The 25,763-nt window shown below is 40.6% G+C and overlaps 1 protein-coding gene across 13 annotated transcripts in view; it reads right to left on the bottom strand.

Moving 5' to 3' along the window:
* Nucleotides 1–25,763, bottom strand: part of AGPAT4 (1-acylglycerol-3-phosphate O-acyltransferase 4) — a 502,489-nt gene that overhangs the window by 284,432 nt on the left and 192,294 nt on the right. The gene's annotated exons all lie outside the window — the stretch shown is intronic.

Here is a 25,763-nt window from a genome sequence, read left to right as displayed (position 1 = left end):
TTTGAGGTATTGGAGCCACCTCCAGTGGCAGCCCTGACCCCTGCTCAACTTTTTGCCAATGCCAGCAGCCTGCCCTTTAAGGCAATAGCTATCCTTTGAAGTTGGGGCTTCCGTCGCACTTAAAGGACCGCAGGCCACATTGTTTTGTCCCATGGTGTTTGGCCGTGTCGTGCTAGTACCTTGAGCCTTGTAACATCTTTAACTCTCAGGCGTTTCTTCACATGCAAAAAAAGCTAAGTAGCTACATTATCTTAAGAAATTGAATGTTGTCAATACTAAGATGAGTTATGAAATTCTGCAACAATGAATACAATGGGAAATGTCATGCTACATCAACTTTGAATTCTTTTCACTTTGGACTCACTAAGCATATAAAATTCTTTTCTGACCCATGATTATACTACTGGTGTAAAACGTTATGCAGAATAGCATTCACATCTACGCCTGGATGGATTTAGTATGTCCCATTTCTTGCTTAGTTCCTTCAAACCACTGAGACATAGAAACATTAGAAGTTTTCAATGAGTGCATCCTATTTTCATTATCCTTAGATTTCAACATTGTAGGACTTAACAGCATTGATACAGAAACACTCAGGCCTTCCATGGCATCCCAAATTGACTCAAGAATTATCTGAGAAGGCTTTACTGATATGAACTGCTTAACATTGTTCAAAGCCTCCAATGCCAGTGTTGAAAACAATGGAAGACTACCCAAGTCTGAATCCTGACTTCCCACTGCTGGTGAACCAGCAAACACCTCAGCGGAATCACCCCCATCTCTGGCTTCCTCTCTCCTTGAGATGTGAGATTATTTTAGATACTATGACTATATTGGGTTGGTCTCAGTTGATTCATTAACCAACACATACAGATGGCCACACATTAAATCTTGAGAATGTGTTCCCTGCACAGAACCCACTGCTAGCAGTGTCGTTAACCTGCAAGTGCTCCAACATCATTTTTTGGACTCAGGTATCCACGGGGTTTGCTGGAGCGGTCTTTTCAATTGGGGAAAGAGATGGATGAGCCCAGGGAAGAAACATGTCCAGCTTCCTCAGTCTCAACCCCCAACAGCACACCTTGATAGCTAACCTCTGCACACAACATAGTGTCCATTGGGCCAACAGCCGACTGCTCCAATAAGGCTGCAGGGCAAAGCCTCTCCTTTGCCCTCCTTTTGCAGCCAGTATATGGTATTATTATGTAGAGAAAAGGAAATCAGGAAAACAACAGAAGCTCATGCTGCGGGTGCTGTTGCAGTCATCTTGGATCATTTGTTTAATTTATAGTTCTGGTTTTTTGAGATTATGCCCTTTGATCAATATACTATTGTCTTTTAAGACAAATAAGAATTTTATGGTTTGGGGGATTTAAATTTACATATTGATGTTTGTCCTTTATCAGAAGTTGTGAGATTTTAGATACTATGACTATATTGGGTTGGTCTCAGTTGATTCATTAACCAACACATACAGATGGCCACACATTAAATCTTGTGTTTTTGAGGAATGGCCTCTGAAGTCAGTTGTGATTATTCCTGTTTGGAAGTCTCACGATCTGACCATGATTTTATTCAGTTTAAGATTCAGATATCAATTACATATACCCGTATTGCTTCATTTCATCACAGGTTGGAAAGCAGGGTTTGCATAGATGTTGAACATCTTCAGGATACCTGGGAAACTAAACTTAATGAAGTGGCTATTCTTGATGCTGATGTACTTAAATTGCAAGAGACTAAGAATTCCCAAAATTTCATTGTGCCTCTTAGAAGCTGTACAGCTTTTTGTTTAATAAGGAGCTGTTAGAGGTTAAGCATCTGCTTCAACATACCGAATGCTGTTGATGTAAAGTAGGAGTAGGCAACTCCAATCCTGGAGTGCTACAAAAAAGCCTGGTTTTTTAGATGTCCACAATGAATATGCATGAGAAATATTTGCAAGAACTGCCTCCATTGTATGCAAACATTTGTCATGCATATTCATTATAGATATCCTGAAAACCAGACTTGTTTGTGGTGATCAAGGACTGGAGTTGCCTACTCCTGATGTAAACCAAGGCTCTTAATGATAGCGATTCATTCCAGAGAATTTTGAATGACTAAGAACATAAGAACATAAGAAATTGCCATGCTGGGTCAGACCAAGGGTCCATCAAGCCCAGCATCCTGTTTCCAACAGAGGCCAGACCAGGCCACAAGAACCTGGCAATTACCCAAACACCAAGAAGATCCCATGCTACTGATGCAATTAATAGCAGTGGCTATTCCCTAAGTAAACTTGATTAATAGCAGTTAATGGACTTCTCTTCTAATAACTTATCCAAACCTTTTTTGAACCCAGCTACACTAACTGCACTAACCACATCCTCTGGCAACAAATTCCAGAGCTTTATTGTGCATTGAGTGAAAAAGAATTTTCTCCGATTAGTCTTAAATGTGCTACTTGCTAACTTCATGGAATGCCCCCTAGTCCTTCTATTATTCGAAAGTGTAAATAACCGAGTCACATCTACTCGTTCAAGACCTCTCATGATCTTAAAGACCTCTATTATATCCCCCCTCAGCCGTCTCTTCTCCAAGCTGAAAAGCCCTAACCTCTTCAGCCTTTCCTCATAGGGGAGCTGTTCCATCCCCTTTATCATTTTGGTTGCACTTCTCTGCACCTTCTCCATTGCCACTATATCTTTTTTGAGATACGGCGACCAGAATTGTACACAGTATTCAAGGTGTGGTCTCACCATGGAGCGATACAGAGGCATTATGACATTTTCCGTTCTATTAACCATTCCCTTCCTAATAATTCTTAACATTCTATTTGCTTTTTTGACTGCTGCAGCACACTGAGCCGACGATTTCAATGTATTATCTACTATGACGCCTAGATCTCTTTCCTGGGTGGTAGCTCCTAATATGGAACCTAACATCGTGTAACTACAGGAAGGGTTATTTTTCCCTATATGCAACACCTTGCACTTGTCCACATTAAATTTCATCTGCCATTTGGATGCCCAATCTTCCAGTCTTGCAAGGTCCTCCTGTAATGTATCACAGTCTGCTTGTGATTTAACTACTCTGAATAATTTTGTATCATCCGCAAATTTGATAACGTCACTCGTCGTATTCCTTTCCAGATCATTTATATATATATATATTGAAAAGCACTGGTCCACGTACAGATCCCTGAGGCACTCCACTGTTTACCCTTTTCCACTGAGAAAATTGACCATTTAGTCCTACTCTCTGTTTCCTGTCTTTTAACCAGTTTGTAATCCACGAAAAAGACATCACCTCTTATCCCATGACTTTTTAGTTTTCATAGAAGCCTCTCATGAGGAACTTTGTCAAACGCTTTCTGAAAATCCAAATACACTACATCTACCAGTTCTCCTTTATCCACATGTTTATTAACCTCTTCAAAAAAATGAAGCAGGTTTGTTAGGCAAAACTTCCCTTGGGTAAATCCGTGTTGACTGTGTTCCATTAAATCATGTCTTTCTATATGCTCTACAATTTTGATCTTGAGGATAGTTTCCACTATTTTTCCTGGCACTGAAGTTAGGCTCACTGGTCTATAGTTACCCGGATCGCCCCTGGAGCCTTTTTTAAATATTGGGGTTATATTGGCCACCCTCCAGTCTTCAGGTACAATGGATGATTTTAATGATAGGTTACAAATTTTAACTAATAGGTCAGAAATTTCATTTTTGAGTTCCTTTAGAACCCTAGGATGCATACCATCCGGTGCAGGTGACTTGCTACTCTTTAGTTTGTCAATCTGGCCTACTACATCTTCCAGGTTGACAGTGATTTCGTTCAGTTAGTCTGACTCATCACCCCTGAAAACCATCTCCGGAACTGGTATCTCCCCAACATCCTCATTAGTAAACACGGAAGCAAATAATTCATTTAGTCTTTCTGCAATGGCCGTATCTTCCCTAAAAGCCCCTTTAACCCCTCGGTCATCTAATGGTCCAACCGACTCCCTCACAGGTTTCTTGCTTTGGATATATTTTAAAAAGTTTTTATTATGAGTTTTTGCCTCTATTGCCAACTTCATTTCAAATTCTCTCTTTGCCTGTTTTATCAATGTTTTACACTTAACTTGACAATGCTTATGTTTTATACTATTTTCTTCAGATGGTTCCTTCTTCCAATTTTTGAAGGATGATTTTTTGGCTAAAATAGCCTCTTTCACCTCACCTTTTAACCATGACGGTAATCGTTTTGCCTTCCTTCCATCTTTCTTAATGCGTGGAATACATATGGACTGTGCCTCTAGGATTGTATTTTTAAACAATGTCCAAGCCTGTTGAACACTTAACCTTTGCAGCTGCACCTTTCAGTTTTTTTCTGACTATTTTCCTCATTTTATCAAAGTTTCCTTTTTGAAAGTTTAGTTTTAGAGCTGCAGATTTACTTATTGTCCCCCTTCCAGTTATTAGTTTAAATTTGATCATGTTATGATCACTGTTGCCAAGTGGCTCCACCACCGTTACATCTCTCACCAAATCCTGTGTTCCACTAAGAATTAAATCTAAAATAGCTCCCTCTCTTGTTGGTTCCTGAACCAATTGCTCCATGAAACAATCATTTATTACATCCAGGAACTTTATATCTCTAGCAAGTCCTGATGTTACATTTACCCAGTCAATATTGGGGTAATTGAAATCTCCCATTATTTTTGCACTGCCAAATTGGTTTGCTTCCCTGATTTCTCTTAGCATTTCATCATCTTTCTGACCATTTTATCCAGGTGGACGGTAGTATACTCCTATCAATATACTCTTACCCAACACATATGGAATTTCTACCCATATAGATTCTACTGAGCATTTAGTCTCTTGTATGATCTTTAGCCTGTTGGACTCTATACCCTCCCGGACATAAAGTGCCACACCCCTGCCAAGTTGATCCTCCCTATCATTGCGATATAATTTGTACCCTGATATAGCACTGTCCCATTGGTTTATCCTCCTTCCACCAAGTTTCTGTGATGCCAATTATGTCAATCTCATCATTTGCTGCTATACACTCTAACTCTCCCATCTTACTTCTTAGACTTCTGGCATTGGCATATAGACATTTCAAAGTGTGTTTTTTGTTTGTTTTAACAACCTGCTTTTCAGTTGTTTGGGATAATTCGGAAATCATTAGTTTTGGTGATTTTTTACATATAGGCATATGCACTATGTTTGCTTTTAATGGAACCTCTCTGTTGGGATGCCCTAACTCTCCTGTTTCATTAGTATCCTTCAAGGATACATTTTTCCGAACCATGCACTGCTGAGTGACTGTCGGCTTTCCCTCTTGCTCTAGTTTAAAAGCTGCTCTATCTCCTTTTTGAAAGTTAGTGCCAGCAGCTTGATTCCACTCTGGTTAAGGTGGAGCCCATCCTTTCGGAAAAGTCTCCCCTTCCCCCAAAGGTTTCCCCAGTTCCTTACAAAGCTGAATCCCTCTTCCCTGCACCATCGTCTCATCCACGCATTGAAACTCTGGAGCTCTGCCTGCCTCTGGAGTCCTGCACGTGGAACAGGAAGCATTTCAGAGAATGCCACCCTGGAGGTTCCGGATTTTAGCTTCCTACCTAAAATCCTAAATTTGGCTTCCAGCGCCATATCTGAACATTTTAATTAAGAAAAATAAAAGAATACATTTCCACCTGTATTCAAGCTGCCCTAAACAGGTCTGAACTGTTTCGTATGGTAAGGGTATGGATAGCTCCACCAGTTACAATAACCTAGGATGGCCTTGTTGAGAAATATTAATTGTTTACACAGTTCTTTATAATAAGGTAAATAAATTAGCTTCCAAAATAAAGAAGAGTTGCTTACCTATAACAGGTGTTCTCTAAGGACAGTGGGATGTCAGTCCTCACATGTGGATGACATCATTTGATGGAGCCCAGCCCAGAAAACGTATGTCAAAGTTTCTAAAACGGAATGTGCCTCATGGATGTTCATTCATCCTAGTTCGGCCACCCCGAAAAATGAAGTGGATTTTCCCGAAATTTAGGGAAAATGTATTTTTTGGGGTTAGCGCACACTAAATCCCCGTTAGTGCATACTAACCCCTAAATTCGGGGCGGCCAAAAAAAATCGGCCCAAACTGCGGGAAAACAAAGGCTGAACCAAAAGGTTCAGCTGAATCACATCTCTATCACTGAACATGCCCATGCATGCCATTATGCCATGTTTCCACATGAGGGTCCCTCAGTTTTATAGATTAGCAGAAAAAAAACAGACACCAACTCCACGGGGAGGTGGGTGGATTTTATAAGGACCGACATCCTGCTGTTCATGGAAAATATCTGTTACAGGTAAGCAATTCTGCTTTCTCAGACAAAAAGCAGAAAGGCAGTCCTTGGGGGCAATCCCTAGCTACAGGCTGCCTTCAACGACAAAAGGGGACAAACAAAATTTGGGCAACAACAATGATTTTAGTGGCAACAAGCCTTTTTTCCATTATATACTTAACTTATGAGGGCAGCCTGGAACAAAAACCACGGGCCTCAGCAGGGAAAGGAGTTGAGTTCTACACTTCAATTTCTGCAGGACAAACTAGCCAAACCTATTATCAGGTCAGTCATCTATTGTCATCAATAGTGAGATGTGAATGTGTAGAGAGAACTCCACATCGCAAACTTGCAGATTTCCTCCATGAGGACTGATCACAGGTGAGCCGCTGAAGCTGCCATGGCTCGGACAGAATAAACTTTGATATAGCTCATCAGATTCCAGCCTGCTTGGCCATAACAAAAGAAAATGCAATTTGCTAGCCAATTAGATAAAGTCTGCTGGCAATGGCTATCCCCAGTTTATCTGCATCAAAAGAAAAAAAGCTGGGTGGATTTTCTATGGACTTCAGTTCAATCCAGGTAGAAAAGCAAGGCTCTTCTGCAGTTAAAACTGAACAATTCACCTTGTGGCCTGGAAAGAATGTTGGAAGTACAACTGACTCACTAAGATGGAATTCAGACACCACCTTAGACAAAAACTTTGGATGGATTTGTAAAACCAACCTATCATGAAAACTCTTGGTATAAGGTGGGTAAGTTAGAGCCTGAAGCTCACGAACTGTGAGTGCTGAAGTAACTACCATCAAAAATATGACTATCCGGGTAAACTACTTCTGGTCACAGGAATGCTTTCATCAGCTGGGACAGAACCATGCAGAGGTCCCATGATAGAGCAAGAGGCCTGATGCAAGGCTTCAGATGAAACAGGCCCTGGACAACTAAAGGCTGTACAGAGATAGTTTTACCTTCTTCACAGTGATGATAGGTGCCAACTGCACTAAGGTGAACCCTTTCTGAGCTGGTCTTAAGATCATACTCAGATAGATGTAGAAGGTAACCAATTAGCCTTGATGATTTTTTTCATACAAGTGCAACATCGCTCTCTACTTTGATGGCAGGGCGGGGGAGAAAAGGGTATTGGATTCTGTAAACAGCTAACACGGGGCCCCGACTTTTACGGTCTGGGTACTGATATACTGACATTGGAGATAAAGCTGCTATGCAAAGTCCAAAAGCAAAGAATGTTCAAGCAGCATTGTCTGAATTATAAGGAAATCTATTCATCACGCAAAAATGTTGCAGTAATTTTGTTATGGGTTTGATAGTTGCTTGGTTTTTGCTTGTAAGTATTACTATTTTTAACATAAGGCATGGAGGTAACCTGAACGGAGCAGTAGTTCTGCCCTTGGTGGACCCTTGGAGGTAATATGCATGGAATGGCAGGAGCTGACATGGGAAGCTTGCTGGGCAGACTGGATGGACCATTTGGTCTTTTTCTGCCAACAATACAACATTACTATATTAAGCAGTTTTGGTGTGGAGCAGGAGAAAGGATTTAGGGTCTTATGCTCACACCACAAATCAAACTTTCTCCACTTAAATCCCTAGGACTTTCTAGGGGAATCCTTTCTTAAAGCTAAAAGAACTCAAGACACATCTTCTATAGATCAAGGGATTGCAGGGTCAACTTCTCAACATCCAGGCATTGAGTGTCAAATACCTGACATTGGGATGGCGCAATCTGCACTGATCCTGAGTAATGAGATCTGAGGAAGCCCCTAGTCTGATTGGTTCCCTGATGGAAATCTCTCTGAGAAGTGGGAACCAGGTCTGTCTCAGCCAAAAAGGAGCTATGAGTATTATAGTTTCCCCATCTTCCTTGAACTTCAACAGAGTTTTCACAATTAGAGTAGTCAAAGGATATGTGTACAGAAGATCCTTGCCCCAATCTAGGGCAAAGGTGCCTGAGGCTGGTTTGCTCTAACCCTCTTTCTCAAACAGTAAGGTGGGACCTTCCTGTTCTGACAGGATGCAAACAGATCCACCACAGGTGTGCCCCAATGGCGGAATATCTGGTTTGCTTCTCCCTGGTTCAGAGACCATTTGTAGGGTTCCAAGTACTGAGTCAACCTGTCTGTCAGGACATTCTCTTTGCCAGCCGGTTATGCAGCCCTAAGAAACATCCCTTGAGAACTGGCCCAATCTCATATCTGGATAACCTCCTCACAAAGGAAGCACAATCACGTGCTTCGCTGCTTGTTGATGTAGTACATCACAACCTAATTATCTGTTTGGACCAGGACGACCTTGTTGGATACCTGATCTCAGAAAGCCTTTAGGGAGTACTGAATCACCCTTAGCGCTATGAAGTTTATCTGACAGAACATTCCTGAGCATATCAAAGGCACCCTGATACAGAGTCCCTCTACACGAGCTCCCAAGCCCAAGTTGGATACATCCATTGTAAGGACAATTTGTGTTGGAGAATTTTGGAAGTGAGATGCTCCTGACCAGCTTGGAACTGCCCTGCCACCAGGACAGAGAGTCCTTGAGCAGTTATGTAACATGGATGCTATCCCTGTAGATCCTGAGAGGCCTGCAGCAACTCTGAACTAGGGCCCATTGGGCTCTTCTCATATGGAAGCATGCCAAGGGAGTAATATGTACAGTTCAAGCCATGATGTCCATCATGCTCAACATGTCCCAAGCTGATGTCCGCTGATTCATTTAGATGCTTTCAGTTATGAACTGACCTGTCGGCTGCTTTTAACATGGTGAATCATGACATCCTATTAACAAGACTGAAAGAAAGACTGAAAGACTGAAAGAAATCTGTTTAACAAACAATACAATCAGTTGGTTTACTTCCTTTCTTCAACAGAGATCTTTTCAAGTCAAGATAGGCAATCTGCTTCTCTGATAAGATTGAGCTCGACTGGTGTACCTCAAGGTTCCGTGTTATCGGCAACCTTGTTTAACATTTACTTACTCCCAGTCTGTCATCTTCTAGCCGGCCTCAGTCTGAACTTCTACATATATGCTGATGACATTCAGATACTCTCCCCGTTTCAGATACCTTAGGACAGACCTTCAAACTAATCACCATCTACCTGACTGCTATTAAACAACTTCTTTGTCATATGAAACTTGCTCTAAACATGGAAAAAACAGAGATTATACTACTGGATAGAAAACAAAAAAACACTGCTAATAATACTCTTAACTTGCCAAACAACATCAAGTTAACCCTTCCACATTCAGTCAGAGATTTAGGGGAAAGCCGACAGTCGCTCGGCAGCGCATGGTTCGGAGAGAGGTATCTTTAAAGGATACTAATGATGCATTAGAATTAGGGCATCCCGACAGTGAGGTTCCAATAATTAGAATAGTAGTCCAAGTGCCTGTAACTAAAAACTCTCCTGAGCTAAAAAATTCTAACTTATCCCTATCAATTAAAAAGCAGAACGGAAATACAAACAAAAAACAAACTTTGAAATGTTTGTATGCTAATGCCAGAAGTCTAAGAAGTAAGATGGGAGAATTAGAATGTATAGCAGTAAATGATGACATAGACTTAATTGGCATCTCAGAGACATGGTGGAAAGAGGATAACCAATGGGACAGTGCTACACCAGGGTACAAATTATATCACAATGACAGAGAGGAGCACTCGGGAGGAGGTGTGGCACTTTATGTCCGGGATGGCATAGAGTCCAACAGGATAAACATCCTGCATGAGACTAAATACAAAATTGAATCTTTATGGGTAGAAATCCCTTGTGTGTCAGGGAAGACTATAGTGATAGGGGTATACTACCGTCCACCTGGTCAAGATGGTGAGATGGACAGTGAAATGCTAAGAGAAATTAGGGAAGCTAACCAAATTGGTAGTGCAGTAATAACGGGAGACTTCAATTACCCCAATATAGACTGGGTAAATGTATCATCGGGTCACGCTAGAGAGTTAACGTTCCTGGATGGAATAAATGATAGCTTTATGGAGCAATTGGTTCAGGAACCGACGAGAAAGGAAGCAATTTTAGATCTAATTCTCAGTGGAGCACAGGACTTGGTGAGAGAGGTACCGGTGGTGGGGCCGCTTGGCAATAGTGATCATAATATGATCAAATTTGATTTAATGACTGGAAAAGGAACAGTGTGCAAATCCAAGGCTCTCGTGCTAAACTTTCAAAAGGGAAACTTTGATAAAATGAGAAAAATTGTTAGAAAAAAACTGAAAGGAGCAGCTACAAAAGTAAAAAATGTCCAAGAGGCGTGGTCATTGTTAAAAAATACCATTCTAGAAGCACAGTCCAGATGTATTCCACACATTAAGAAAGGTGGAAAGAAGGCAAAACAATTACCGGCATGGTTAAAAGGGGAGGTGAAAGAAGCTATTTTAGCCAAAAGATCTTCATTCAAAAATTGGAAGAAGGATCCAACAGAAGAAAATAGGATAAAGCATAAACGTTGGCAAGTTAAATGTAAGACATTGATTAGACAGGCTAAGAGAGAATTTGAAAAGAAGTTGGCTGTAGAGGCAAAAACTCACAGTAAAAACTTTTTTAAATATATCCGAAGCAGAAAGTCTGTGAGGGAGTCAGTTGGACCGTTAGATGATCGAGGGGTTAAAGGGGCACTTAGAGAAGATAAGGCCATCGCGGAAAGATTAAATGATTTCTTTGCTTCGGTGTTTACTGAAGAGGATGTTGGGGAGGTACCCGTAATGGAAAAGGTTTTCATGGGTAATGATTCAGATGGACTGAATCAAATCACGCTGAACCTAGAAGATGTGGTAGGCCTGATTGACAAACTGAAGAGTAGTAAATCACCTGGACCGGATGGTATACACCCCAGAGTTCTGAAGGAACTAAAAAATGAAATTTCAGACCTATTAGTAAAAATTTGTAACTTATCATTAAAATCATCCATTGTACCTGAAGACTGGAGGATAGCAAAAGTAACCCCAATATTTAAAAAGGGCTCCAGGGGCGATCCGGGAAACTACAGACCGGTTAGCCTGACTTCAGTGCCAGGTAAAATAGTGGAAAGTGTTCTAAACATCAAAATCACAGAACATATAGAAAGACATGGTTTAATGGAACAAAGTCAGCATGGCTTTACCCAGGGCAAGTCTTGCCTCACAAATCTGCTTCACTTTTTTGAAGGAGTTAATAAACATTTGGATAAAGGTGAACCGGTAGATATAGTATACTTGGATTTTCAGAAGGCATTTGACAAAGTTCCTCATGAGAGGCTTCTAGGAAAAGTAAAAAGTCATGGGATAGGTGGCGATGTCCTTTCGTGGATTGCAAACTGGCTAAAAGACAGGAAACAGAGAGTAGGATTAAATGGGCAATTTTCTCAGTGGAAGGGAGTGGACAGTGGAGTGCCTCAGGGATCTGTATTGGGACCCTTACTTTTCAATATATCAATATATTTATAAATGATCTGGAAAGAAATACGACACAAAAATGTTCAGAGTAGTTAAATCACAAGCAGATTGTGATAAATTGCAGGAAGACCTTGTGAGACTGGAAAATTGGGCATCCAAATGGCAGATGAAATTTAATGTGGATAAGTGCAAGGTGATGCATATAGGGAAAAATAACCCATGCTATAAATTACACAATGTTGGGTTCCATATTAGGTGCTACAACCCAAGAAAGAGATCTAGGTGTCATAGTGGATAACACATTGAAATCTTCGGTACAGTGTGCTGCGGCAGTCAAAAAAGCAGAATGTTGGGAATTATTAGAAAGGGAATGGTGAATAAAACGGAAAATGTCATAATGCCTCTGTATTGCTCCATGGTGAGACCGCACCTTGAATATTGTGTACAATTCTGGTAGCCGCATCTCAAAAAAGATATAATTGCGATGGAGAAGGTACAGAGAAGGGCTACCAAAATGATAAGGGGAATGGAACAACTCCCCTATGAGGAAAGACTAAAGAGGTTAGGACTTTTCAGCTTGGAGAAGAGACAACTGAGGGGGGGATATGATAGAGGTGTTTAAAATCATGAGAGGTCTAGAACGGGTAGATGTGAATCGGTTATTTACTCTTTCGGATAGTAGAAAGACTAGGGGGCACTCCATGAAGTTAGCATGGGGCACATTTAAAACTAATCGGAGAAAGTTCTTTTTTTACTCAACGCACAATTAAACTCTGGAATTTGTTGCCAGAGGATGTGGTTAGTGCAGTTAGTATAGCTGTGTTTAAAAAAGGATTGGATAAGTTCTTGGAGGAGAAGTCCATTTCCTGCTATTAAGTTCACTTAGAGAATAGCCACTGCCATTAGCAATGGTTACATGGAATAGACTTAGTTTTTGGGTACTTGCCAGGTTCTTATGGCCTCGATTGGCCACTGTTGGAAACAGGATGCTGGGCTTGATGGACCCTTGGTCTGACCCAGTATGGCATTTTCTTATGTTCTTATGATAATTATTGACAGTCAATTAAATTTTAAAAAACAGATCTCTACAAAACTAAGAGAAGGCTATTACAAACTGTTGGTTCTTAGACAACTAAAACCTTTGCTTGATGCGAATGATTTTCTCTAGTTTTTTCCTCATTAGGCTACTGTAATTCCCTACTTTTGGGTCTCCCACAAACCACCCTACGTCTGCTGCAGGTACTCCAGAATTCTGCTGCCAGACTTCTAACAAACTGCAAAAAACATGATCACATTACACCTATTTTGATAAATTTACACTGGCTCCCAATTACACAAAGAATATGTTACAAAACCTGCTGTATCCTTCATAAAGCAATTTACGGGCAGAAAACAGATTGGCTGAATTTTTCAATCAGACTACACACTCCACACAGAACACTGAGATCGGCTAACAAAGGACTATTTCAGATCCCTTCCGTAAATACAGCCCATCTCACATTAGTGCGAGAGAATCATCTCTATTGCAGGGCCCAGTCTTTGGATTACCATGCCTGCTGATTTAAGACTCGAAACTGAGTTTAAAAAATTTAAAAATGCTTTAAAGACCTGGCTTTTTGAACAAGCCTATGCAGAGAATCTAGAGAAAGGTCAATAATATCAAGAACCAAAGGTTTGTATCATCTTTAAAATAGTTGTTTCCCCTCCTACCTAGTGTAAGAATTTTATTTTATAAACTTTGATGTATACCCCGCATTTTTAATGTTATCCTCTGTAAACCGTTGTGATGTATTTTTGAATGACGGTATACAAAATCATCTAAATATATAAATAAGTAAATAAGCAAACCACTGTTGGAAAAAGGATACTGAGCTTGATGGACCCTTGATCTGACCTAGTATGGCATTTCTTATGTAGATTATTAGGGCTCTGATAAACTCCAATTGACTTGGGGTAGTTGACAACAAACCCTAGTAACTCCAACATCCACAGGATCATGCATATCGATTCTATTGCTCCTGCCTGAGATATGCTCTTGACCAGATAGGGTTACCAGTGTACTCCAATTACTTGCACAGGTATGTTACCACCATGGCAAAGCATTTGGTGAAGATATGTGGGTAGGATGCCAGGCCAAATGGAAGCACACAATACTGGAGGTGACATTTCCTGCGACAAATCAGATATTTCATGTAACCAGAGAATATCTCCATATGTGCGTATGCATCCTTTAGATCATGTCAGCATAGCCAGTCACCTTTTAGTAGAAAGTAGTTTAAAAGGTGCCCAGGGAAGCCAACGTGAGCTTCTCTCAAAAAAAATTGTTCACGGCCCTTAGGTCTTGAATGGGATGGAGTCTCCCTGATTTTTTGTAATCAGGAAGTACTTTGAGTAGAATCTCCATCCTCTTTTCCCTGGTGGAATGAGTTTGACCACAGTGGATTGTAAGAGAGGAGAGCTCTTTTTTCAGCAGTTCCTGATGAGATGAGTGATCTCAACTGGGGTTTGGTGGTCAATTTGGTGGGACACCCAATAGATTTAATCTGTACCCTCTTGTGACGATGCTGAGGATTCATGCATCTGAAGTTACACTGGGCCATGATTTATATAAAAATGCAGCCTGCTTCTGATGAAGGTCCTCAGCATGGGTACTGGGAAGTTGGCTATGCCCTCTGCAATCCAGTCAAAACCCCATCCCAGGTGTTGATAGGGTTACTGCCTGGGGCTTAGGGGCCCACTGTTACATGACTATATAAGGCCTAATGATGGAACCAAGAGAATGGAGGTTAATGCCTCACTGGTTGGAAATTCTGCCCAGCTCTTGGGTACCCCCTAAAAGAGGCAGCCAGGTCTGGAATGCCAATGGAGAGCTGTTGGATCGTTGCACAATGTTCACAGATCTGTGTGACTGCTTTCTTCACCCTGTCTCTGAAGAGATTCTCTCCTGTACATGGCACATCAGCAGGTCATTCCTAGAGATGTGGTCTAAGATCTGAATCTGCAGTCAGGACATTCTGTGGGTGCCAAGCTCCACAACAGACACTCTTGATGCCATCTCAAAACATTGAGTGAACCATGTATTTTCCACATGCCAGGACCTTGTCCACCAGTGGAGGGCATCTTGCTACTTTTAAGAAAGCTGCTTGGCTAACCCCTACATCTGCTTCAGCAGGACATAGGCCCATGAAGAGCAGGTAGGAAACTATGCAGGTATTCAGCATAGCTCACTGAAATACCTTGCTCTCAAGTCCTGGACTCCTTTCCTAGAGGCACCAAGGAAGGCGTACTAGTCCTCTTGAGAATGGATTCAACCACCACAGACTGGTGTAGCAGCTGACTCTTGCAGAGGCATAGTAAGGGTCTCTGGCGTCCAGGGGCCAATGCATGTGTATTCTTTCCCTTATGCCCCCTCACACTAGTCACACTAGTACAGGCTCTTGTGAGCTACCTATGGTGCAAAAGTATTAGTGGCCTGTCTGCAGGCAGGAAAGAGTTTCCTTTGCCCCTTCCCTCTGTGGTACTGCATGCAAACAAAAACATTCCCTGATAAAGAAATAGACCAAGAGTCAAGAACTGTGGTATAAAGTTTCTAAATTTTCAAAATTTCCAATTTTTCTACTTCTGACCATCAGAAAAAAAATGGAAAAACCATTCCAAATTTATTCTTTTTTCCAGACCTGCACACATCACTGCACCCTCATTATAGCACACTGCCTGTTCCCTCAGCAAATACAGAATATTTGACAACTTAGAAAGAGAAACATGGAGAGAAAAGATGAACTGGAAAACCCAAAAAAGCCAGAATTTGCCTGTAGTATAACACCAGAGAAATACAAATTGCATTGCTCCAGTACTGTAAAAAAAAAAAAAAAAAAAAAAAAAAACCAAATTCAGATGCACATTTCCCAAAAATGACAGAGAAAATCAATTTCCTTCTTCCCATCTTAGAGAAACAGAAGCAATAGTAATCTTACTCTTCTACTCTCCCAGCTCCTAGCAGTCTCACTCCCAACCCCCTCTTCCCTCCAAACCTGTCAGATTCATATGCAGTACAATAATGCAAAAACAAACCACCATTCCTCATAAAACAAAATAAATATGATTTCATCATAATAGTTAACTATACTAATAAAAACAGTATTTCAAAACAGATGACAAATAGAGCATCTAATAGATAAGAATAAAAATGATAAAATAAACTTTAAACATTTACAAAAAAAATCAATAAAATATTTCAGTCACTCATCCCCTCCCTCTCCTCTCAGTCACTCACCACCCTCCCATTCACCCCTTCCCTTCCAATCCCTTTCTTTTCCTCACTCATAAGAACATAAGAAATGCCATGCTGGGTCAGACCATGGTCCATCCAGTCAAGCATTCTTTCTCTAACTGTGACCAGTCCAGGTCACAGGGACCTGGCAGATTCCATAATGCAGATAATCTGTCATTTAAATCTTTTCTTCCTCCTCCTCATTCGCAGTGGCCACTCTCAGTCTCTCTCTCTGTTCTCTACCCTCTTTATACCCAAAAGTCACACACTTTCTCTCAATCCCCCTCATTTCTAGCAGTCACTCTCTATTGTCATCATTCCCACCATGGACTCTATCAAATCCCCTATTCCCCAGCACACTCATTCTCTCTCAATCCCAATCATTCCCAGCAGTCATATCCTGTCTATCAATTTGTCTCTCATCCCCACAACTCACTCCTTCTCTCCATCCATCTTCTTTTTCCCTCTCCATATGCCTATCCTCAGCTCTTTCCCCTGCCCCCAGCAGTCACACATTTTCTCTCTTCTTCATCTGCAGCAGTCACCCTCTCTTGTTCCCCCCTCTGTCCCAACCAATGTCTCTCCCTCCTTCCCTTGTTCCAGTAGTTACTCTCTTCAGCTCTGGCAGACATTTAGGAACAGTAAATCAAATACTCAAAAATGATCAGGAGACTCACCAGCAAATCAATTAAAAATAAAAAAAACGTTGATCCTCATTTATGTGACTGACACAGATCATAACATCTCTCATCTAAAAATCAATTATGTCTTGTCTTCTTCTTGCTCACTGAGTGTGGGAAATCGATTGATAGGTCACCCATCCCACTGATACACTGCATGGGACCTCTTCTCACTGGCATGGGTGGGAACCCACCAGTGAATCACCACACAGCACCACCATGCTGAGTTTCTTTTCACTGGGGAGAGATGGGAAGCCCACTAGTGCATCACCACAGGGCTCCTAAGCAAAGGGCCAGTGCTAACATTTTTGCAGCTCTGTGCAAACAATTACTGTTGGCCCCTCTTCATTCTGTATTTTTTAAAATATTTAATTTATATTCTTTTTCTAATCAGGTTAGTACAAGGGTATTAGACACCTTAAGTGAATCTTACAGCTTTACGCCCAGCCTCCCCACCACTGCTCTCTCCACAAACAATTTAAAGTTATGCATTTATAAACAATAGATTTTATATATGCAAATTTCTTGTAATCTACACTGAACATATAGAGGAAGTTGTAGACTATAAGTTTCTTAAATAAATAGTCTTCCAAGGCAAAAACATCATTTACAACAACATGTATATTATATTTACATACACTGCTGTGGTGCCAACCAGAAAACATTGTAAAAAGACATTTGGAACTGAAATGGTATTTATTTATTTATTTATTTATTTATTTATTTAAAATTCTTTTATACCGACATTCTTGATAAAAATATGAAATCAAATCGGTTTCCATTAAAAACAAAACAATCGCTATTAAGGCGTTACATTACAACAGAGGCGTGTGACAAGATAACATAACATAAAATGAATATTAGGCCATGTTGGGCGTGGGACTTGGTTCTCAGAAAGTCTTGCATAAACTGAATTACAAAATAGTAAACCTCTCCTACCAAAACAGCACTAAACTGACAGAACTCCAAACAGTAACATCCTTGCATATGAAAAGGCAACACTGCTCTAAAACATCAATATACCTCCTATTAGAGAGAAAGAACAAACAAGTAAGGCTGCTACAGATCCCTGCATAGAAACTACACACTAGCAGAAGTTCACACTTCGGTTACACATGCAGAACACAGACAGACTCTCACCAAATACAGAATAACTAGCCCATAAAGTATAAATAGAAACATGTAGATAATAAACTGAGGATACCGCAAAAAGCCAAATGCTGTACGTAGTGCAACAGTGTAAAACCAAAAACACCACCATTCCTCATAAAACAACAATAAAATCAAGTATAAAGCATCAATCATAATAGTAAAACCATACTAATAAAAATACATATTTTCAAACCATTGATGACTAGAATATCCAAATTAAAAATTCATATAAAAGTTTAAAAAAAATTCCCAAACACCAATAAAATATTTCAAAACAGCAGACACAAACACCCAACAATTAAAACCAATAAGAATTTTAAAAAATGTGCTGCTCTCCATATCTAGGAACTTTCTATTCCAAACATCTTTGTCAGGCTTAGGGGTGAGCAAAGACTGTCCTCTCACTCTCATATGCACAAATTCTCTAACATGCACATATACACAAATGCTCAGTCACATATTTTCTCACATGCTGACATACACACACAGTCTCACAGACACACAAACAAAAGCTCACATACACACAAACACGATTGCTCAATCACACACTCACATACAATCACACGCACTTATGTTACTGACTCACAAACTCTACTTCTCCTGCCCTTCAGAAAAGGGGAGAAGGGCCAGAAGCTGTCTGTGATTAACAATTTGTTTTATAACAATTTTTGCTCATATTGGTACTTGGTAGGCTGCGGGCAAAGCCCTGGAATAACAGGTGGTTTTTCAGCCTATAGTGGCAGTCATATGTTGGTGAATGAATAATTCTAGGAAAAATTGAATCTAACAATTTAAATGAATAGAAAAACAAATGGATGAGTCCATCTCATAATAGGCAAGAGAGTGCAGAAACAGAGCCAGTTGGGGACTTGGGTTTTTCATCTATCCATTGCTGGTAAGTATTTTCTTCAACTCTTCTATTTCATTCCTCCTATCTCCCCTGTCTTTCACCCACTTCTAAGTCCTCCATTTCTACCCTGTATACTCACCCACTCCCCAGCTTCTGGCTCCTGTGTCAATCCCCCACCCTTCCCCAACATTCAGATCGTCTTACCTTGCCTTCTTTGTCAGCATCTGTCAGCCTACATCCCTCCTCTCCAAAATATGGCTGAGGTTGGATCTTGCTTCTCCCCTTTCTTTATCTGATTTGTGCATCCCCCTCCCCAAAATATGGCTCTTGCATCTCTCCCTTCCCCAGCATCCAGCTTCCCTGAGCCCAAAGGAGTGCATTCAGCTGCTGCTCTGCTCTCTGAAACTGAGTACCGGCACACAAACACATTCAAAACTTGCTGCCACCAGTTCTTTTCCAGTTGCTGATCTCGCGATGCAGAAAATCACCAAGGAAAGACTGCAGGCACTGTTCTGAGTAGGCTGTGTGCTGGTACTCAATTCTGCAGCAGATGGCAAAAACTGAACATGATCCTGCTGCCAAAGACCATCTTTTTCTTGTTGCTTTCTTTTTCTGGTGTGCATGCACGTTAACTGGCTGGCCTCAGGGAACCCCTTTCACTACAAAGCCCTGGTCAGGAAGAGGCACTTCTCTCCACCCTGCCCCCCCCCCCACCCATCTACCTATAGCAGGAAGAAGAGGCAATGGCAGTGGTTCTGGGACTGCACAAGCTAGGGAGGCAGTGGTAATAATGCTAGCACAACTGTACAGGAAGACTGAGTGGGAGGTAGGGCCACAGTTTGAGACTGGGTCAAGGGAGAGAGTAGGAGGCGGTGGTGGCACAACACTCAAGGAAGCAGTCATAGTAGTAGCAGTCTACAAGAGAAACAAACAGCTGTGCAGCCCAAACTCCTGCATGTGTCTGCTCTCAGACTTCTTCTGTGGCTGTGCAAGCCATCTAAAGAGAAGAAGAGGCATCTAATTGAAGCAACACTGTTTTGCTGCCTGATTATAAAATCTGGTCAAGCAAGGCTTGCTAAAGCGCTGGCTAGTGTCCATTTAGAGTTGTAACCGGACTATCCCCCAGACGCCCCAGGGCTTCTTCTTGGCTGGGCAGAATGGGATCCCTGGGTGCCCCCTAAAGCCTGGCACCTGGGGCCTTAGTCCCCTTTTGTTATGCCACTGGTCTCTTGTCAAAACCAGGAGCTTTCAGGATGAGATAAATCACATTCACTTTATTGTTGAAGGGAGCCAAAGAGAGGAGGTTTTCTTGCATCCTCATCTGTGCCACCTGAAGGATTTCATGGACTGGGAGTGCCACAACCTCTGTGCTAGGAACTCCACAAATCGAAGGATGTCCAGCATTTTTTTTTTCTGTTCTCATCCTCAGTAAATGTAATGGACTCTGTCATTCATCTAACCCTGTGAAGAAGATGTCCTTAGGAGGGGACCTCCTTCTTTCTGGTGGAGGAGAGGGGGGATCAGAGGTGAGACCCAACAATTCCTGTTCTTCACTGGGGTCACAGGATCCATAGTCATACCCCCATGAGTATTCAGAGTCCAATTCTCCCTGGTCTGCCAGAAGTGAGGGCTCCTGAGGTACAGATCTTTATCCAATGTCCTTCTGGGAGAAGCTCTTAGGTGTTTGGGCTTGGATCCTGCCTTGAGTAGCTTCCTCTTTGTTTACATTTCTGTTCCTTTGCTATGTGAATTTCTGGTTCCTGTTCAGTGATTTTAATTGTTTTTATTGTATCTTATTGTTGTTTTGTTATATATTATTTGCTTTAATATATGTTATAATTTGCTTTATGTAGCCATGCTCTGTTTCTGTCTTTGCTTTTTCATGGATCCTTGTTAACTCTTTCCCTTTGATGTTCTTTCATTTGTTTGGCAGTTCAAGTTTTGGGCTTCTATTCATCCCAATGCAGCCCAACTGGCGAAACACAGTCTGTGTGGGGGACTGAAATTTATTGTATGCTTTGAATAAAAGTTGGGATTGCTTGAAAACATCCTCATTGTCCTTTTGATTTGATCATCTCTACAAGGATCCCAGAAACTTTAGTCTTTTCTTTCTTACATGACACCCCAGACTAAACTGCTGACCTGGAATGTATGCGGTATAGGTTCAGCTGTTAAGTGATACAAATTATTGCGTGCAATGAAGTGATATCAGACAGACATTGCTTTTCTCCAAGAGACTACACTTACAGACCAGAAGCATGCCAAGCTGAGACAACAATGGGTGGGACAGGTGTTCTCTGCTTCTTCAGGCATTCATAGAGCAGGTGTTGCTATTCTTTTCAAATGCAGAAAATACAAGGTCCTGAGGGCATGTATGTCAGAGTAGAGGGCCTTCTGTTTGGGAAACTAATAATATTGTGTTCTGTATATGTTCCAAACACCTATAGCCATGTGTTTTTTGTGAACTTGATTAATCTTCTTACACAATACTCTCATGTACCTTTTTGTACTGGGAGGAGATTTCAATCTTGTTTTTGATCCTACCATAGATAAAATGCCAGCTAATCCAAGGGGATCCATAGTTTATAACTGGGGCGTTCCTTATCTTTGTGCTTCTTTCAATTTGGATGATGTTTGGAGGTGTTTACACCCAGGGAAAAAAGATTTCACACATATTTCCAAAGCACATGACACTCATTATAGAATAGACTACCTTCTATTAACATGTCAACTTTTCAAAAGTATCTAAAGGGGAAACAGGGCCACTGGAAATTTCAGATCATGCCTCGGTGTGTATGGAATTAGAGGGTTTGGCTCCATATAATCAATCATTCTCCTGGAGATTTCCTCTTTTCTTATATAAAGACAAAATATTCCAGGAATAACTTAAGGAAAAATGGGAGGCTTCAGGTATTTTTAATGCCCAATATCGTTCAGAGCCACTGTTATTTTGGGAAACAGCTAAGGCAGTACTTAGGGAAGACATCATGGTTTATATGGCATATGATAGCTAGAGAGATTTTGAGATTGGAGAATCAATTAGGAAAAGATACATTTTTATTTCACTGCAACCCAACCCCTCACTCAGACACAATATCTAGCGATACAAATTGTTGCATTTCCCAGCCGCTCCGCAACCTCTTTCGGTCCCAGTCAGATCTCCCCACGTGTGTCGAGGGGAGACATCGCCATCACGTAGTTGCAGTCTGTCTGTCTTAGACGCACGCCTTCCCCAACTTGCGGCCCTGGATGATGACGTCTCCGGGCCTTGCTACTTAAGGCAGGCTCCGCCATCTGGTCTTTGCCTTTGCACAGGTCTCCATGCTTCCAGTCGTGTGCTAAGTTGCTGCTCATTTGTGTTCCTGTTCTTGTTCCTGTAACCTGACCTAGTTCCTGTCCTGCGTTCCTGTTCCAATCCTTGTGCTTCAATTCCAGCTTCCTGATTACCCTTTGGACGGATTCCTTGGTTTGACCCTCGCTTGTTCCTGACCATGCTTTGGACGGATTCTCTGGCTTTGACCCTTGCTTGTTCCTGACCATGCCTTGGATGGATTCCCTGGCTCTGACCCTTGCTTGGACCTGACCTTGTCTCCAGCCGCCTGCCCTGACTTTAGCTTGTATCTGACCTTGTCTCCAGCCGCCTGCCCTGACTCCAGCTTGTACACTACCTTGTCTCCAGCCACCTGCCCTGACTCCAGCTTGAACCTGACTTTGCCTTCAGCTAACTACTTGGACTTGGCCTTTCTTAGGCTTTTGCCTATTTACAAGCCCAGACAACATGTTCCTGAATCCTAGCCTGCTTCAGCCTGTCTGGGCTTCTGGATCCAGGCCCTGTATTGAACCCAGCTTCATTGGACCCTGTATCTCTGCTGCTTCCTGGCTCCCTGCCTTGAGCACCCTCCATGGGATCAACCACACAGAGGCCCGCCTAAGACCAGGCGGCCACGGTACTCAAGGGCTCAATCTGCAGGGAACGAGGGCTGGTATTGGCGAAGCTCCAGTTGACCTCTGCTTCCCATTCTGCTCCACCTCCCGATGGTGGGGACCCATGGGGGCTTTCCCACGGGTAGCGTCAATTCCATCTCGGGCTAAGGGTCCACCTCCGCAACACAAATTAAATGAAATACTTTCCTGCACCAGCGCACAAAAAAGTATGCTTTATTATAAACACATTTTTTCTATATGGCAATAAACCTGGTCAAATGATGGCTAATTTAATTAAGTGTAGGGCATTTAAACCCTATATTACTGCTATGCAAGGTGGGAATGGGAATTTGGTGCATTCTACTGGGGAAATAAGTAAGATTTTTTAATCAGTATTACAAGGATACAGCCGATAATGGAAATCTTTTGGATATGAAACAATATTTACAAGTCTCTTCTTTGCCTAAATTGACAGCAGCCCAGCTGGAATTTTTGAATCCCCCAATCAATGCTAGGGAGGTTTGAAAGGGAATTAAGCAATCTATACCCTTTAAATCTTCGAGACAAGATGGTTTGCCTAGGGAATTTTATAAATCATTGTTGGATGAAATAAGTGGATCCTTGATGTCAGTTTTGAAACATTATTGCAAGTTGAGGAATTGAAACATTATTGCAAGTTGAGGAAATACCCTATGGGGCAAAATTGAGCCACTATTATAGTTCTACCTAAACCTGGGAGAGATCCAACAATGCCTAGAGCTTATCTGCCAATTTCATTGTTGAATTATGATATGATACTTTTGGCAAAGATTATTTATTTATTTATTTATTTATTTATTGTTTTTGTTATACCGAGTTTCATGACTGGCATCACATCAACCCGGTTTACAATTAACAATGTGTGAAAAGCATAAGGTAACGTGATAACAATATTCCCAATAGAACTGTGAACTTTAAATACAGAGAATCAATTGAAGGGTGAGAAAGTTACAATAAAACAATAAAACAGGGAAAATTAACTTGGAGCTGGAAGAGGGGAGAGATTGAACAATGCAATATTTACATTTCAGCCAATTAGTGTAGTAGTATAGCGGAGTGAATAAATAAGCCTATGTGAATAAATGGGACAGTACATAAATATGAAACGGTAAAATAAGTAACCAAGAGAATAAATATGACACAGTGGTGAATGATAATAATATGATAAAACTCCACAGGTAATGATGTGCGTAAGTTTATGGTAGTTGGATTCTTATGGCTGACAGATTAGCACCTTTCTTAAAAGAATTGGTGGAACCAGAACAAGCTGGTTTTGTGAAGAGAAGAACTCCGGTAGCAAATGTATGGAAAAAACTGGCCACAATGGTTTATGTATCTCAAAGCCATTTGAAATCCCTGTTTGATAAGTTTTGATGCTGAAAAAGCATTTGACAGGGTGAACTGGATGCTTTTGTTTGAGTCTTTAAAAATGCATGGACTAGAAGGACTCTTTATACGTTTTATTCGTTTGTTATACAAAAATCCGAGGGCTAATATTTTGATAAACAGAGAATTATCCCCTGAATTTCTTCTTGGTAGGGGTACCAGACAAGGCTGTTCATAGTCTCATCTGTTTATTTTAGCTTTAGACCCTCTATTACAATGCATAGTACATAATCCAAATATAAAAGGTGTAATCATACATTTGAAACAGTTCAAGCTATTTGCTTTTCCAGATGACTTATTACCACATGTATGGGATCCAGAAACTTCATTGCCAGCATTACTGCAAGAATTTACACGAGGATTTTAAAAGTGTTGCTTGCGCAAAAATGGCTCCATACACACAAGCAACACAAATCTTAAGAAGCCGGGAAGTATGCGCGTACATACCTTGTATGCATCAAGAATAAGGAGGCACAAAAGGAGCGGGGAACGGGTGTTCTGGGGTGAGTGAGAGAGTCTGTATAGAGTCAATATGACAAGCTATCTATCTCTAGATACCTGTATCTAGATATTTATCTCTCTCTATATATACATCTCTCTCTCCATCTATATATATATATACACATACATACATACACACCACTGTAAGAGAGGACACTTTCAACTGTTTGGGGGGATGGTTTTACATACATAGTCAGAGGAATTAACTGCAAATTTGATATGACTGATGAATTTCTTTTTTTTTAATTATTTATAAACTTTTTAACAAAAGTATTACAAGAAAACTTGTTCAAAATAGAAAAAAAGAATATTACAAATCAAATAGCCAATATTTCAACAATCTATAAAGTCTCTTCTTTTTTCAAGTAGTCCACAATATTACAGTAAATACTGATCTAATTATTAGAAATTAGTAGTACAATTATAAAAATCCAGATAATCAGTAATTGTTGAAGCGGTGAATACAGCGGACTACTATTAATATGAGGGTTGCCTAAATCATAAATTGGAGGAGATGGGCTAACTAACATTTATACCAACGGTGTTTTATCACTTAAAAATAGAGATAACTGAGTTGAAGTAAAAAAAACATATGATTCACTTTTATATTTTACATAACATTTACATGGATATCTTAATAGAAATGTTCCTCCAATCTGAATAACCTTTGATCTTAATAGCAAAAATGGTTGTCTCCTTTTTTGTGTCTGTTTGGACACGTCTGGGTATACCCTAACTCTTACGTTAAAGAATTCAACAAGACGATACTTAAAGAACAACTTTAGTATCCAGTCTCTGTCAGGCTCCAAAGCAAATGATACAATTAAAGTTGTTGGTTGTACCAATTCAGTATCAGAAGACTCTAATACTTGTGAAATATCCAAATTTTCAAGTATTCTATCCATAGGTTGCCTAACCTCATGACCTTGATCAGGTCCTTCTTGTTTCTTATATGGTCTTAAATAGTATATTTTTACAACTGGAGGAACCATTTCCTCAGAGACTTTAAGTACCTCCGTCAAATATTTCTTAAACATATCTTTAGGAGTCATATATGGCAACATAGGAAAATTTATAAATCTTAAATTATTTTTCCTATTAGCATTTTCTAGGTTTTCTATTTTCATTTGTAAAACCTTATTCTCAGTTATCATCATATCTTGTACTGATTTCCATTTAACACTTTCTAACTTTATTTTCTCCAATTCAATTGTTGTTGCTTTTCTAGAGTTTTCTAAATCAATTACCCTTTCTTGTATTTTATATAT

This window comes from Rhinatrema bivittatum, chromosome 3 (genome assembly GCF_901001135.1).
Source record: "Rhinatrema bivittatum chromosome 3, aRhiBiv1.1, whole genome shotgun sequence".
NCBI lineage: Eukaryota > Metazoa > Chordata > Amphibia > Gymnophiona > Rhinatrematidae > Rhinatrema > Rhinatrema bivittatum.
The sequence above is the reverse complement of the archived record's forward strand: the minus strand, read 5'-3'. Positions and strand labels throughout refer to the sequence as shown.